At 49.2% G+C, this 14,950-nt stretch overlaps 24 non-coding genes across 24 annotated transcripts; all 24 read right to left on the reverse strand.

Annotated features, from left to right (window-relative positions):
- Positions 1-18: 18 nt before the first annotated feature.
- On the reverse strand, positions 19-90 carry Trnat-cgu (transfer RNA threonine (anticodon CGU)). The gene has a single exon. It is a non-coding gene; the product is annotated as a tRNA-Thr (tRNA).
- Positions 91-779: 689 nt separating this feature from the next.
- On the reverse strand, positions 780-853 carry Trnan-guu (transfer RNA asparagine (anticodon GUU)). The gene has a single exon. It is a non-coding gene; the product is annotated as a tRNA-Asn (tRNA).
- Positions 854-1,171: 318 nt separating this feature from the next.
- On the reverse strand, positions 1,172-1,243 carry Trnat-cgu (transfer RNA threonine (anticodon CGU)). Its single transcript has one exon. It is a non-coding gene; the product is annotated as a tRNA-Thr (tRNA).
- A 689-nt stretch (positions 1,244-1,932) lies between these two features.
- On the reverse strand, positions 1,933-2,006 carry Trnan-guu (transfer RNA asparagine (anticodon GUU)). The gene has a single exon. It is a non-coding gene; the product is annotated as a tRNA-Asn (tRNA).
- A 318-nt stretch (positions 2,007-2,324) lies between these two features.
- Trnat-cgu (transfer RNA threonine (anticodon CGU)) lies at positions 2,325-2,396 on the reverse strand. Its single transcript has one exon. It is a non-coding gene; the product is annotated as a tRNA-Thr (tRNA).
- Positions 2,397-3,085: 689 nt separating this feature from the next.
- Trnan-guu (transfer RNA asparagine (anticodon GUU)) lies at positions 3,086-3,159 on the reverse strand. Its single transcript has one exon. It is a non-coding gene; the product is annotated as a tRNA-Asn (tRNA).
- A 318-nt stretch (positions 3,160-3,477) lies between these two features.
- Positions 3,478-3,549, reverse strand: Trnat-cgu (transfer RNA threonine (anticodon CGU)). Its single transcript has one exon. It is a non-coding gene; the product is annotated as a tRNA-Thr (tRNA).
- Positions 3,550-4,238: 689 nt separating this feature from the next.
- Positions 4,239-4,312, reverse strand: Trnan-guu (transfer RNA asparagine (anticodon GUU)). The gene has a single exon. It is a non-coding gene; the product is annotated as a tRNA-Asn (tRNA).
- A 319-nt stretch (positions 4,313-4,631) lies between these two features.
- Positions 4,632-4,703, reverse strand: Trnat-cgu (transfer RNA threonine (anticodon CGU)). Its single transcript has one exon. It is a non-coding gene; the product is annotated as a tRNA-Thr (tRNA).
- Positions 4,704-5,392: 689 nt separating this feature from the next.
- On the reverse strand, positions 5,393-5,466 carry Trnan-guu (transfer RNA asparagine (anticodon GUU)). The gene has a single exon. It is a non-coding gene; the product is annotated as a tRNA-Asn (tRNA).
- Positions 5,467-5,784: 318 nt separating this feature from the next.
- Trnat-cgu (transfer RNA threonine (anticodon CGU)) lies at positions 5,785-5,856 on the reverse strand. Its single transcript has one exon. It is a non-coding gene; the product is annotated as a tRNA-Thr (tRNA).
- A 689-nt stretch (positions 5,857-6,545) lies between these two features.
- Trnan-guu (transfer RNA asparagine (anticodon GUU)) lies at positions 6,546-6,619 on the reverse strand. Its single transcript has one exon. It is a non-coding gene; the product is annotated as a tRNA-Asn (tRNA).
- A 1,079-nt stretch (positions 6,620-7,698) lies between these two features.
- On the reverse strand, positions 7,699-7,772 carry Trnan-guu (transfer RNA asparagine (anticodon GUU)). The gene has a single exon. It is a non-coding gene; the product is annotated as a tRNA-Asn (tRNA).
- A 318-nt stretch (positions 7,773-8,090) lies between these two features.
- Trnat-cgu (transfer RNA threonine (anticodon CGU)) lies at positions 8,091-8,162 on the reverse strand. Its single transcript has one exon. It is a non-coding gene; the product is annotated as a tRNA-Thr (tRNA).
- A 689-nt stretch (positions 8,163-8,851) lies between these two features.
- Positions 8,852-8,925, reverse strand: Trnan-guu (transfer RNA asparagine (anticodon GUU)). The gene has a single exon. It is a non-coding gene; the product is annotated as a tRNA-Asn (tRNA).
- Positions 8,926-9,243: 318 nt separating this feature from the next.
- Positions 9,244-9,315, reverse strand: Trnat-cgu (transfer RNA threonine (anticodon CGU)). The gene has a single exon. It is a non-coding gene; the product is annotated as a tRNA-Thr (tRNA).
- Positions 9,316-10,004: 689 nt separating this feature from the next.
- Positions 10,005-10,078, reverse strand: Trnan-guu (transfer RNA asparagine (anticodon GUU)). Its single transcript has one exon. It is a non-coding gene; the product is annotated as a tRNA-Asn (tRNA).
- A 318-nt stretch (positions 10,079-10,396) lies between these two features.
- Trnat-cgu (transfer RNA threonine (anticodon CGU)) lies at positions 10,397-10,468 on the reverse strand. The gene has a single exon. It is a non-coding gene; the product is annotated as a tRNA-Thr (tRNA).
- A 689-nt stretch (positions 10,469-11,157) lies between these two features.
- Positions 11,158-11,231, reverse strand: Trnan-guu (transfer RNA asparagine (anticodon GUU)). Its single transcript has one exon. It is a non-coding gene; the product is annotated as a tRNA-Asn (tRNA).
- Positions 11,232-11,548: 317 nt separating this feature from the next.
- Trnat-cgu (transfer RNA threonine (anticodon CGU)) lies at positions 11,549-11,620 on the reverse strand. The gene has a single exon. It is a non-coding gene; the product is annotated as a tRNA-Thr (tRNA).
- A 689-nt stretch (positions 11,621-12,309) lies between these two features.
- Trnan-guu (transfer RNA asparagine (anticodon GUU)) lies at positions 12,310-12,383 on the reverse strand. The gene has a single exon. It is a non-coding gene; the product is annotated as a tRNA-Asn (tRNA).
- A 1,079-nt stretch (positions 12,384-13,462) lies between these two features.
- Positions 13,463-13,536, reverse strand: Trnan-guu (transfer RNA asparagine (anticodon GUU)). The gene has a single exon. It is a non-coding gene; the product is annotated as a tRNA-Asn (tRNA).
- A 318-nt stretch (positions 13,537-13,854) lies between these two features.
- Positions 13,855-13,926, reverse strand: Trnat-cgu (transfer RNA threonine (anticodon CGU)). The gene has a single exon. It is a non-coding gene; the product is annotated as a tRNA-Thr (tRNA).
- Positions 13,927-14,615: 689 nt separating this feature from the next.
- Positions 14,616-14,689, reverse strand: Trnan-guu (transfer RNA asparagine (anticodon GUU)). Its single transcript has one exon. It is a non-coding gene; the product is annotated as a tRNA-Asn (tRNA).
- Positions 14,690-14,950: the final 261 nt, after the last annotated feature.

The following is a 14,950-nucleotide window of genomic DNA, read 5'->3' on the forward strand; positions in this document are numbered from 1 at the left end:
GAAAGTTAAAAAAATGGATGCCTTCTGTGAGGTTCGAACTCACGACTCCTGGTTTACGAAACCAGTGATGTACCACTGAGCTAAGAAGGCGGCAGCTCTGAATTTGCGAGCTATCCCCGAATTCTCACTTCATCACACTGAATCTTGCAGCCCTCGACCAGATAATTGATTTGGCGCACTGCTGCTGCTGGGAGTGTCCACATTGCCGTTCACCAAATCTCTCGACTGTTTCGCCCTTACGATAGGCGACGACCGTCAGGCCACCAAAAGTTTGCAGTCTGCAATTTCTTGTCCTAGTGCACAGCTTGTGGGATAACGTGGGTCGACTGCGAAATGCGCCTTTCGGCTCCACTCTCTGGCTACAGTTTGCTGTTGTTCACAGTGGCACTGGCGTTGCCCATGGGGCTTCATGTAAGGCGACTGCACGTCGCTCGGCCAACAGCGGCCTACTGCAGACCGACACTTAAGAGACACAAAATACAAATCGACACCGAGAGACAGGCCCTGTCATATGGCACTCGCGACGTATACGCTGAAATTGAATGTAAATAAAACGTCTTTTGTAGTGGGCGCCGCTCCACTGCAGTGTCACACATGGTGAATAAATAGGAAAACAGTAGAACGTCTGTGTAGGGTCATGTTCTTACCTACAGTGCCACCTGCCTGAATGTGTATAAGCATCTGCGGCATCACTCCTTCGCAGCCAAATTGCCACACTAGCTGTGTATCTCTAACAAAGTTGACGTATGTCCTCACCTCGGTGACGGTTAAAACGATTTCGCCCCCGGGTCGGCTTGAACCACCAACCTTTCGGTTAACAGCCGAACGCGCTAGCCGATTGCGCCACGGAGGCGTTGGCTTTGGCTCACTTGTGCTCTCTATATCAACGCAATTCGTACACATTCTGCAGGAATCTCGCAGAATGGTAGCATCTGCTTATGCCTCTTCACATGGATAACGTGCATGCACACTGTAGCGACGCTCATAAACGAATGACATTATACTACAAAATGCATACAAACCACTGTTCTGCCTATGCATTCAGAAAACCTCCTAGGCCAGTAGAATACTTGTCATAGGTTGTAGAACATCCCTTTCATTCAGTGTACTGCCATGTGATAGACATTGCTCGAGGTAGCTCCGCACGTTGCAGGAAAGTTAAAAAAATGGATGCCTTCTGTGAGGTTCGAACTCACGACTCCTGGTTTACGAGACCCGTGCTCTACCACTGAGCTAAGAAGGCGGCAGCTTTGAATTTGCGAGCTATCCCCGAATTCTCACTTCATCACACTGAATCTTGCAGCCCTCGACCAGATAATTGATTTGGCGCACTGCTGCTGCTGGGAGTGTCCACATTGCCGTTCTCCAAATCTCTCGACTGTTTCGCCCTTACGATCGGCGACGACCGTCAGGCCACCAAAAGTTTGCAGTCTGCAATTTCTTGTCCTAGTGCACAGCTTTTGGGATAACGTGGCTCGACTGCGAAATGCGCCTTTCGGCTCCACTCTCTGGCTACAGTTTGCTGTTGTTCACAGTGGCACTGGCGTTGCCCATGGGGCTTCATGTAAGGCGACTGCACGTCGCTCGGCCAACAGCGGCCTACTGCAGACCGACACTTAAGAGACACAAAATACAAATCGACATCGAGAGACAGGCCCTGTCATATGGCACTCGCGACGTATACGCTGAAATTGAATGTAAATAAAACGTCTTTTGTAGTGGGCGCCGCTCCACTGCAGTGTCACACATGGTGAATAAATAGGAAAACAGTAGAACGTCTGTGTAGGGTCATGTTCTTACCTACAGTGCCACCTGCCTGAATGTGTATAAGCATCTGCGGCATCACTCCTTCGCAGCCAAATTGCCACACTAGCTGTGTATCTCTAACAAAGTTGACGTATGTCCTCACCTCGGTGACGCTTAAAACGATTTCGCCCCCGGGAGGGCTTGAACCACCAACCTTTCGGTTAACAGCCGAACGCGCTAGCCGATTGCGCCACGGAGGCGTTGGCTTTGGCTCACTTGTGCTCTCTATATCAATGCAATTCGTACACATTCTGCAGGAATCTCGCAGAATGGTAGCATCTGCTTATGCCTCTTCACATGGATAACGTGCATGCACACTGTAGCGACGCTCATAAACGAATGACATTATACTACAAAATGCATACAAACCACTGTTCTGCCTATGCATTCAGAAAACCTCCTAGGCCAGTAGAATACTTGTCATAGGTTGTAGAACATCCCTTTCATTCAGTGTACTGCCATGTGATAGACATTGCTCGAGGTAGCTCCGCACGTTGCAGGAAAGTTAAAAAAATGGATGCCTTCTGTGAGGTTCGAACTCACGACTCCTGGTTTACGAGACCCGTGCTCTACCACTGAGCTAAGAAGGCGGCAGCTTTGAATTTGCGAGCTATCCCCGAATTCTCACTTCATCACACTGAATCTTGCAGCCCTCGACCAGATAATTGATTTGGCGCACTGCTGCTGCTGGGAGTGTCCACATTGCCGTTCTCCAAATCTCTCGACTGTTTCGCCCTTACGATCGGCGACGACCGTCAGGCCACCAAAAGTTTGCAGTCTGCAATTTCTTGTCCTAGTGCACAGCTTTTGGGATAACGTGGCTCGACTGCGAAATGCGCCTTTCGGCTCCACTCTCTGGCTACAGTTTGCTGTTGTTCACAGTGGCACTGGCGTTGCCCATGGGGCTTCATGTAAGGCGACTGCACGTCGCTCGGCCAACAGCGGCCTACTGCAGACCGACACTTAAGAGACACAAAATACAAATCGACATCGAGAGACAGGCCCTGTCATATGGCACTCGCGACGTATACGCTGAAATTGAATGTAAATAAAACGTCTTTTGTAGTGGGCGCCGCTCCACTGCAGTGTCACACATGGTGAATAAATAGGAAAACAGTAGAACGTCTGTGTAGGGTCATGTTCTTACCTACAGTGCCACCTGCCTGAATGTGTATAACCATCTGCGGCATCACTCCTTCGCAGCCAAATTGCCACACTAGCTGTGTATCTCTAACAAAGTTGACGTATGTCCTCACCTCGGTGACGGTTAAATCGATTTCGCCCCCGGGTGGGCTTGAACCACCAACCTTTCGGTTAACAGCCGAACGCGCTAGCCGATTGCGCCACGGAGGCGTTGACTTTGGCTCACTTGTGCTCTGTATATCAACGCAATTCGTACACATTCTGCAGGAATCTCGCAGAATGGTAGCATCTGCTTATGCCTCTTCACATGGATAACGTGCATGCACACTGTAGCGACGCTCATAAACGAATGACATTATACTACAAAATGCATACAAACCACTGTTCTGCCTATGCATTCAGAAAACCTCCTAGGCCAGTAGAATACTTGTCATAGGTTGTAGAACATCCCTTTCATTCAGTGTACTGCCATGTGATAGACATTGCTCGAGGTAGCTCCGCACGTTGCAGGAAAGTTAAAAAAATGGATGCCTTCTGTGAGGTTCGAACTCACGACTCCTGGTTTACGAGACCCGTGCTCTACCACTGAGCTAAGAAGGCGGCAGCTTTGAATTTGCGAGCTATCCCCGAATTCTCACTTCATCACACTGAATCTTGCAGCCCTCGACCAGATAATTGATTTGGCGCACTGCTGCTGCTGGGAGTGTCCACATTGCCGTTCTCCAAATCTCTCGACTGTTTCGCCCTTACGATCGGCGACGACCGTCAGGCCACCAAAAGTTTGCAGTCTGCAATTTCTTGTCCTAGTGCACAGCTTTTGGGATAACGTGGCTCGACTGCGAAATGCGCCTTTCGGCTCCACTCTCTGGCTACAGTTTGCTGTTGTTCACAGTGGCACTGGCGTTGCCCATGGGGCTTCATGTAAGGCGACTGCACGTCGCTCGGCCAACAGCGGCCTACTGCAGACCGACACTTAAGAGACACAAAATACAAATCGACATCGAGAGACAGGCCCTGTCATATGGCACTCGCGACGTATACGCTGAAATTGAATGTAAATAAAACGTCTTTTGTAGTGGGCGCCGCTCCACTGCAGTGTCACACATGGTGAATAAATAGGAAAACAGTAGAACGTCTGTGTAGGGTCATGTTTTTACCTATAGTGCCACCTGGCTGAATGTGTATAAGCATCTGTGGCATCACTCCTTCGCAGCCAAATTGCCACACTAGCTGTGTATCTCTAACAAAGTTGACATATGTCCTCACCTCGTTGACGGTTAAAACGATTTCGCCCCCGGGTGGGCTTGAACCACCAACCTTTCGGTTAACAGCCGAACGCGCTAGCCGATTGCGCCACGGAGGCGTTGACTTTGGCTCACTTGTGCTCTCTATATCAACGCAATTCGTACACATTCTGAGGGAATCTCGCAGAATGGTAGCATCTGCTTATACCTCTTCACATGGATAACGTGCATGCACACTGTAGCGACGCTCATAAACGAATGACATTATACTACAAAATGCATACAAACCACTGTTCTGCCTATGCATTCAGAAAACCTCCTAGGCCAGTAGAATACTTGTCATAGGTTGTAGAACATCCCTTTCATTCAGTGTACTGCCATGTGATAGATATTGCTCGAGGTAGCTCCGCACGTTGCAGGAAAGTTAAAAAAAAAGGATGCCTTCTGTGAGGTTCGAACTCACGACTCCTGGTTTACGAGACCAGTGATGTACCACTGAGCTAAGAAGGCGGCAGCTTTGAACTTGCGAGCTATCGCCGAATTCTCACTTCATCACACTGAATCTTGCAGCCCTCGACCAGATAATTGATTTGGCGCACTGCTGCTGCTGGGAGTGTCCACATTGCCGTTCACCAAATCTCTCGACTGTTTCGCCCTTGCGATCGGCGACGACCGTGAGGCCACCAAAAGTTTGCAGTCTGCAATTTCTTGTCCTAGTGCACAGCTTTTGGGATAACGTGGCTCGACTGCGAAATGCGCCTTTCGGCTCCACTCTCTGGCTACAGTTTGCTGTTGTTCACAGTGGCACTGGCGTTGCCCATGGGGCTTCATGTAAGGCGACTGCACGTCGCTCGGCCAACAGCGGCCTACTGCAGACCGACACTTAAGAGACACAAAATACAAATCGACATCGAGAGACAGGCCCTGTCATATGGCACTCGCGACGTATACGCTGAAATTGAATGTAAATAAAACGTCTTTTGTAGTGGGCGCCGCTCCACTGCAGTGTCACACATGGTGAATAAATAGGAAAACAGTAGAACGTCTGTGTAGGGTCATGTTCTTACCTACAGTGTCACCTGCCTGAATGTGTATAAGCATCTGCGGCATCACTCCTTCGCAGCCAAATTGCCACACTAGCTGTGTATCTCTAACAAAGTTGACGTATGTCCTCACCTCGGTGACGGTTAAAACGATTTCGCCCCCGGGTGGGCTTGAACCACCAACCTTTCGGTTAACAGCCGAACGCGCTAGCCGATTGCGCCACGGAGGCGTTGACTTTGGCTCACTTGTGCTCTCTATATCAACGCAATTCGTACACATTCTGAGGGAATCTCGCAGAATGGTAGCATCTGCCTATACCTCTTCACATGGATAACGTGCATGCACACTGTAGCGACGCTCATAAACGAATGACATTATACTACAAAATGCATACAAACCACTGTTCTGCCTATGCATTCAGAAAACCTCCTAGGCCAGTAGAATACTTGACATAGGTTGTAGAACATCCCTTTCATTCAGTGTACTGCCATGTGATAGATATTGCTCGAGGTAGCTCCGCACGTTGGAGGAAAGTTAAAAAAATGGATGCCTTCTGTGAGGTTCGAACTCACGACTCCTGGTTTACGAGACCCGTGCTCTACCACTGAGCTAAGAAGGCGGCAGCATTGAATTTGCGAGCTATCCCCGAATTCTCACTTCATCACACTGAATCTTGCAGCCCTCGACCAGATAATTGATTTGGCGCACTGCTGCTGCTGGGAGTGTCCACATTGCTGTTCTCCAAATCTCTCAACTGTTTCGCCCTTACGATCGGCGACGACCGTGAGGCCACCAAAAGTTTGCAGTCTGCAATTTCTTGTCCTAGTGCACAGCTTTTGGGATAACGTGGCTCGACTGCGAAATGCGCCTTTCGGCTCCACTCTCTGGCTACAGTTTGCTGTTGTTCACAGTGGCACTGGCGTTGCCCATGGGGCTTCATGTAAGGCGACTGCACGTCGCTCGGCCAACAGCGGCCTACTGCAGACCGACACTTAAGAGACACAAAATACAAATCGACATCGAGAGACAGGCCCTGTCATATGGCACTCGCGACGTATACGCTGAAATTGAATGTAAATAAAACGTCTTTTGTAGTGGGCGCCGCTCCACTGCAGTGTCACACATGGTGAATAAATAGGAAAACAGTAGAACGTCTGTGTAGGACCATGTTTTTACCTACAGTGCCACCTGCCTGAATGTGTATAAGCATCTGTGGCATCACTCCTTCGCAGCCAAATTGCCACACTAGCTGCGTATCTCTAACAAAGTTGACGTATGTCCTCACCTCGGTGACGGTTAAAACGATTTCGCCCCCGGGTGGGCTTGAACCACCAACCTTTCGGTTAACAGCCGAATGCGCTAGCCGATTGCGCTATGGAGGCGTTGACTTTCGCTCACTTGTCCTCTCTATATCAATGCAATTCGTACACATTCTGCAGGAATCTCGCAGAATGGTAGCATCTGCTTATGCCTCTTCACATGGATAACGTGCATGCACACTGTAGCGACGCTCATAAACGAATGACATTATACTACAAAATGCATACAAACCACTGTTCTGCCTATGCATTCAGAAAACCTCCTAGGCCAGTAGAATACTTGACATAGGTTGTAGAACATCCCTTTCATTCAGTGTACTGCCATGTGATAGACATTGCTCGAGGTAGCTCCGCACGTTGCAGGAAAGTTAAAAAAAATGGATGCCTTCTGTGAGGTTCGAACTCACGACTCCTGATTTACGAGACCAGTGATGTACCACTGCGCTAAGAAGGCGGCAGCTCTGAATTTGCGAGCTATCCCCGAATTCTCACTTCATCACACTGAATCTTGCAGCCCTCGACCAGATAATTGATTTGGCGCACTGCTGCTGCTGGGAGTGTCCACATTGCCGTTCACCAAATCTCTCGACTGTTTCGCCCTTACGATCGGCGACGACCGTCAGGCCACCAAAAGTTTGCAGTCTGCAATTTCTTGTCCTAGTGCACAGCTTGTGGGATAACGTGGCTCGACTGCGAAATGCGCCTTTCGGCTCCACTCTCTGGCTACAGTTTGCTGTTGTTCACAGTGGCACTGGCGTTGCCCATGGGGTTCATGTAAGGCGACTGCACGTCGCTCGGCCAACAGCGGCGTACTGCAGACCGACACTTAAGAGACACAAAATACAAATCGACTTCGAGAGACAGGCCCTGTCATATGGCACTCGCGACGTATACGCTGAAATTGAATGTAAATAAAACGTCTTTTGTAGTGGGCGTCGCTCCACTGCAGTGTCGCACATGGTGAATAAGTAGGAAAACAGTAGAACGTCTGTGTAGGGTCATGTTTTTACCTACAGTGCCACCTGCCTGAATGTGTATAAGCATCTGTGGCATCACTCCTTCGCAGCCAAATTGCCACACTAGCTGTGTATCTCTAACAAAGTTGACGTATGTCCTCACCTCGGTGACGGTTAAAACGATTTCGGCCCCGGGTGGGCTTGAACCACCAACCTTTCGGTTAACAGCCAAACGCGCTAGCCGATTGCGCCACGGAGGCGTTGACTTTGGCTCACTTGTGCTCTCTATATCAACGCAATTCGTACACATTCTGCAGGAATCTCGCAGAATGGTAGCATCTGCTTATGCCTCTTCACATGGATAACGTGCATGCACACTGTAGCGACGCTCATAAACGAATGACATTATACTACAAAATGCATACAAACCACTGTTCTGCCTATGCATTCAGAAAACCTCCTAGGCCAGTAGAATACTTGACATAGGTTGTAGAACATCCCTTTCATTCAGTGTACTGCCATGTGATAGATATTGCTCGAGGTAGCTCCGCACGTTGCAGGAAAGTTAAAAAAATGGATGCCTTCTGTGAGGTTCGAACTCACAACTCCTGGTTTACGAGACCAGTGCTCTACCACTGAGCTAAGAAGGCGGCAGCTCTGAGTTTGCGAGCTATCCCCGAATTCTCACTTCATCACACTGAATCTTGCAGCCCTCGACTAGATAATTGATTTGGCGCACTGCTGCTGCTGGGAGTGTCCACATTGCCGTTCACCAAATCTCTCGACTGTTTCGCCCTTACGATCGGCGACGACCGTCAGGCCACCAAAAGTTTGCAGTCTGCAATTTCTTGTCCTAGTGCACAGCTTTTGGGATAACGTGGCTCGACTGCGAAATGCGCCTTTCGGTTCCACTCTCTGGCTACAGTTTGCTGTTGTTCACAGTGGCACTGGCGTTGCCCATGGGGCTTCATGTAAGGCGACTGCACGTCGCTCGGCCAACAGCGGCCTACTGCAGACCGACACTTAAGAGACACAAAATACAAATCGACATCGAGAGACAGGCCCTGTCATATGGCACTCGCGACGTATACGCTGAAATTGAATGTAAATAAAACGTCTTTTGTAGTGGGCGCCGCTCCACTGCAGTGTCACACATGGTGAATAAATAGGAAAACAGTAGAACGTCTGTGTAGGGTCATGTTTTTACCTACAGTGCCACCTGCCTGAATGTGTATAAGCATCTGTGGCATCACTCCTTCGCAGCCAAATTGCCACACTAGCTGTGTATCTCTAACAAAGTTGACGTATGTCCTCACCTCGGTGACGGTTAAAACGATTTCGGCCCCGGGTGGGCTTGAATCACCAACCTTTCGGTTAACAGCCGAACGCGCTAGCCGATTGCGCCACGGAGGCGTTGACTTTGGCTCACTTGTGCTCTCTATATCAACGCAATTCGTACACATTCTGCAGGAATCTCGCAGAATGGTAGCATCTGCTTATGCCTCTTCACATGGATAACGTGCATGCACACTGTAGCGACGCTCATAAACGAATGACATTATACTACAAAATGCATACAAACCACTGTTCTGCCTATGCATTCAGAAAACCTCCTAGGCCAGTAGAATACTTGTCATAGGTTGTAGAACATCCCTTTCATTCAGTGTACTGCCATGTGATAGACATTGCTCGAGGTAGCTCCGCACGTTGCAGGAAAGTTAAAAAAATGGATGCCTTCTGTGAGGTTCGAACTCACGACTCCTGGTTTACGAGACCAGTGATGTACCACTGAGCTAAGAAGGCGGCAGCTCTGAATTTGCGAGCTATCCCCGAATTCTCACTTCATCACACTGAATCTTGCAGCCCTCGACCAGATAATTGATTTGGCGCACTGCTGCTGCTGGGAGTGTCCACATTGCCGTTCACCAAATCTCTCGACTGTTTCGCCCTTACGATCGGCGACGACCGTCAGGCCACCAAAAGTTTGCAGTCTGCAATTTCTTGTCCTAGTGCACAGCTTGTGGGATAACGTGGCTCGACTGCGATATGCGCCTTTCGGCTCCACTCTCTGGCTACAGTTTGCTGTTGTTCACAGTGGCACTGGCGTTGCCCATGGGGCTTCATGTAAGGCGACTGCACGTCGCTCGGCCAACAGCGGCCTACTGCAGACCGACACTTAAGAGACACAAAATACAAATCGACATCGAGAGACAGGCCCTGTCATATGGCACTCGCGACGTATACGCTGAAATTGAATGTAAATAAAACGTCTTTTGTAGTGGGCGCCGCTCCACTGCAGTGTCACACATGGTGAATAAATAGGAAAACAGTAGAACGTCTGTGTAGGGTCATGTTTTTACCTACAGTGCAACCTGCCTGAATGTGTATAAGCATCTGTGGCATCACTCCTTCGCAGCCAAATTGCCACACTAGCTGTGTATCTCTAACAAAGGTGACGTATGTCCTCACCTCGGTGACGGTTAAAACGATTTCGCCCCCGGGTGGGCTTGAACCACCAACCTTTCGGTTAACAGCCGAACGCGCTAGCCGATTGCGCCACGGAGGCGTTGACTTTGGCTCACTTGTGCTCTCTATATCAACGCAATTCGTACACATTCTGCAGGAATCTCGCAGAATGGTAGCATCTGCTTATGCCTCTTCACATGGATAACGTGCATGCACACTGTAGCGACGCTCATAAACGAATGACATTATACTACAAAATGCATACAAACCACTGTTCTGCCTATGCATTCAGAAAACCTCCTAGGCCAGTAGAATACTTGTCATAGGTTGTAGAACATCCCTTTCATTCAGTGTACTGCCATGTGATAGACATTGCTCGAGGTAGCTCCGCACGTTGCAGGAAAGTTAAAAAAATGGATGCCTTCTGTGAGGTTCGAACTCACGACTCCTGGTTTACGAGACCAGTGATGTACCACTGAGCTAAGAAGGCGGCAGCTCTGAATTTGCGAGCTATCCCCGAATTCTCACTTCATCACACTGAATCTTGCAGCCCTCGACCAGATAATTGATTTGGCGCACTGCTGCTGCTGGGAGTGTCCACATTGCCGTTCACCAAATCTCTCGACTGTTTCGCCCTTACGATCGGCGACGACCGTCAGGCCACCAAAAGTTTGCAGTCTGCAATTTCTTGTCCTAGTGCACAGCTTTTGGGATAACGTAGGTCGACTGCGAAATGCGCCTTTCGGCTCCACTCTCTGGCTACAGTTTGCTGTTGTTCACAGTGGCACTGGCGTTGCCCATGGGGCTTCATGTAAGGCGACTGCACGTCGCTCGGCCAACAGCGGCCTACTGCAGACCGACACTTAAGAGACACAAAATACAAATCGACTTCGAGAGACAGGCCCTGTCATATGGCACTCGCGACGTATACGCTGAAATTGAATGTAAATAAAACGTCTTTTGTAGTGGACGCCGCTCCACTGCAGTGTCACACATGGTGAATAAATAGGAAAACAGTAGAACGTCTGTGTAGGGTCATGTTTTTACCTACAGTGCCACCTGCCTGAATGTGTATAAGCATCTGTGGCATCACTCCTTCGCAGCCAAATTGCCACACTAGCTGTGTATCTCTAACAAAGTTGACGTATGTCCTCACCTCGGTGACGGTTAAAACGATTTCGCCCCCGGGTGGGCTTGAACCACCAACCTTTCGGTTAACAGCCGAACGCGCTAGCCGATTGCGCCAAGGAGGCGTTGACTTTGGCTCACTTGTGCTCTCTATATCAACGCAATTCGTACACATTCTGCAGGAATCTCGCAGAATGGTAGCATCTGCTTATGCCTCTTCACATGGATAACGTGCATGCACACTGTAGCGACGCTCATAAACGAATGACATTATACTACAAAATGCATACAAACCACTGTTCTGCCTATGCATTCAGAAAACCTCCTAGGCCAGTAGAATACTTGTCATAGGTTGTAGAACATCCCTTTCATTCAGTGTACTGCCATGTGATAGACATTGCTCGAGGTAGCTCCGCACGTTGCAGGAAAGTTAAAAAATGGATGCCTTCTGTGAGGTTCGAACTCACGACTCCTGGTTTACGAGACCAGTGATGTACCACTGAGCTAAGAAGGCGGCAGCTATGAATTTGCGAGCTATCCCCGAATTCTCACTTCATCTCACTGAATCTTGCAGCCCTCGACCAGATAATTGATTTGGCGCACTGCTGCTGCTGGGAGTGTCCACATTGCCGTTCACCAAATCTCTCGACTGTTTCGCCCTTACGATCGGCGACGACCGTCAGGCCACCAAAAGTTTGCAGTCTGCAATTTCTTGTCCTAGTGCACAGCTTGTGGGATAACGTGGCTCGACTGCGAAATGCGCCTTTCGGCTCCACTCTCTGGCTACAGTTTGCTGTTGTTCACAGTGGCACTGGCGTTGCCCATGGGGCTTCATGTAAGGCGACTGCACGTCGCTCGGCCAACAGCGGCCTACTGCAGACCGACACTTAAGAGACACAAAATACAAATCGACATCGAGAGACAGGCCCTGTCATATGGCACTCGCGACGTATACGCTGAAATTGAATGTAAATAAAACGTCTTTTGTAGTGGGCGCCGCTCCACTGCAGTGTCACACATGGTGAATAAATAGGAAAACAGTAGAACGTCTGTGTAGGGTCATGTTTTTACCTACAGTGCCACCTGCCTGAATGTGTATAAGCATCTGTGGCATCACTCCTTCGCAGCCAAATTGCCACACTAGCTGTGTATCTCTAACAAAGTTGACGTATGTCCTCACCTCGGTGACGGTTAAAACGATTTCGGCCCCGGGTGGGCTTGAACCACCAACCTTTCGGTTAACAGCCGAACGCGCTAGCCGATTGCGCCACGGAGGCGTTGACTTTGGCTCACTTGTGCTCTCTATATCAACGCAATTCGTACACATTCTGCAGGAATCTCGCAGAATGGTAGCATCTGCTTATGCCTCTTCACATGGATAACGTGCATGCACACTGTAGCGACGCTCATAAACGAATGACATTATACTACAAAATGCATACAAACCACTGTTCTGCCTATGCATTCAAAAAACCTCCTAGGCCAGTAGAATACTTGTCATAGGTTGTAGAACATCCCTTTCATTCAGTGTACTGCCATGTGATAGACATTACTCGAGGTAGCTCCGCACGTTGCAGCAAAGTTAAAAAAATGGATGCCTTCTGTGAGGTTCGAACTCACGACTCCTGGTTTACGAGACCAGTGATGTACCACTGAGTTAAGAAGGCGGCAGCTATGAGTTTGCGAGCTATCCCCAAATTCTCACTTCATCTCACTGAATCTTGCAGCCCTCGACCAGATAATTGATTTGGCGCACTGCTGCTGCTGGGAGTGTCCACATTGCCGTTCACCAAATCTCTCGACTGTTTCGCCCTTACGATCGGCGACGACCGTCAGGCCACCAAAAGTTTGCAGTCTGCAATTTCTTGTCCTAGTGCACAGCTTGTGGGATAACGTGGCTCGACTGCGAAATGCGCCTTTCGGCTCCACTCTCTGGCTACAGTTTGGTGTTGTTCACAGGGGCACTGGCGTTGCCCATGGGGCTTCATGTAAGGCGACTGCACGTCGCTCGGCCAACAGCGGCCTACTGCAGACCGACACTTAAGAGACACAAAATACAAATCGACATCGAGAGACAGGCCCTGTCATATGGCACTCGCGACGTATACGCTGAAATTGAATGTAAATAAAACGTCTTTTGTAGTGGGCGCCGCTCCACTGCAGTGTCACACATGGTGAATAAATAGGAAAACAGTAGAACGTCTGTGTAGGGTCATGTTTTTACCTACAGTGCCACCTGCCTGAATGTGTATAAGCATCTGTGGCATCACTCCTTCGCAGCCAAATTGCCACACTAGCTGTGTATCTCTAACAAAGTTGACGTATGTCCTCACCTCGGTGACCGTTAAAACGAATTCGCCCCCGGGTGGGCTTGAACCACCAACCTTTCGGTTAACAGCCGAACGCGCTAGCCGATTGCGCCAAGGAGGCGTTGACTTTGGCTCACTTGTGCTCTCTATATCAACGCAATTCGTACACATTCTGCAGGAATCTCGCAGAATGGTAGCATCTGCTTATGCCTCTTCACATGGATAACGTGCATGCACACTGTAGCGACGCTCATAAACGAATGACATTATACTACAAAATGCATACAAACCACTGTTCTGCCTATGCATTCAGAAAACCTCCTAGGCCAGTAGAATACTTGTCATAGGTTGTAGAACATCCCTTTCATTCAGTGTACTGCCATGTGATAGACATTACTCGAGGTAGCTCCGCACGTTGCAGCAAAGTTAAAAAAATGGATGCCTTCTGTGAGGTTCGAACTCACGACTCCTGGTTTACGAGACCAGTGATGTACCACTGAGCTAAGAAGGCGGCAACTCTGAATTTGTGAGCTATCCCCGAATTCTCACTTCATCACACTGAATCTTGCAGCCCTCGACCAGATAATTGATTTGGCGCACTGCTGCTGCTGGGAGTGTCCACATTGCCGTTCACCAAATCTCTCGACTGTTTCGCCCTTACGATCGGTGACGACCGTCAGGCCACCAAAAGTTTGCAGTCTGCAATTTCTTGTCCTAGTGCACAGCTTTTGGGATAACGTGGGTCGACTGCGAAATGCGCCTTTCGGCTCCACTCTCTGGCTACAGTTTGCTGTTGTTCACAGTGGCACTGGCGTTGCCCATGGGGCTTCATGTAAGGCGACTGCACGTCGCTCGGCCAACAGCGGCCTACTGCAGACCGACACTTAAGAGACACAAAATACAAATCGACATCGAGAGACAGGCCCTGTCATATGGCACTCGCGACGTATACGCTGAAATTGAATGTAAATAAAACGTCTTTTGTAGTGGGCGCCGCTCCACTGCAGTGTCACACATGGTGAATAAATAGGAAAACAGTAGAACGTCTGTGTAGGGTCATGTTTTTACCTACAGTGCCACCTGCCTGAATGTGTATAAGCATCTGTGGCATCACTCCTTCGCAGCCAAATTGCCACACTAGCTGTGTATCTCTAACAAAGTTGACGTATGTCCTCACCTCGGTGACGGTTAAAACGATTTCGGCCCCGGGTGGGCTTGAACCACCAACCTTTCGGTTAACAGCCGAACGCGCTAGCCGATTGCGCCACGGAGGCGTTGACTTTGGCTCACTTGTGCTCTCTATATCAACGCAATTCGTACACATTCTGCAGGAATCTCGCAGAATGGTAGCATCTGCTTATGCCTCTTCACATGGATAACGTGCATGCACACTGTAGCGACGCTCATAAACGAATGACATTATACTACAAAATGCATACAAACCACTGTTCTGCCTATGCATTCAGAAAACCTCCTAGGCCAGTAGAATACTTGTCATAGGTTGTAGAACATCCCTTTCATTCAGTGTACTGCCA

The sequence above is a fragment of the Schistocerca gregaria genome, chromosome 5 (genome assembly GCF_023897955.1).
Source record: "Schistocerca gregaria isolate iqSchGreg1 chromosome 5, iqSchGreg1.2, whole genome shotgun sequence".
Lineage (NCBI taxonomy): Eukaryota > Metazoa > Arthropoda > Insecta > Orthoptera > Acrididae > Schistocerca > Schistocerca gregaria.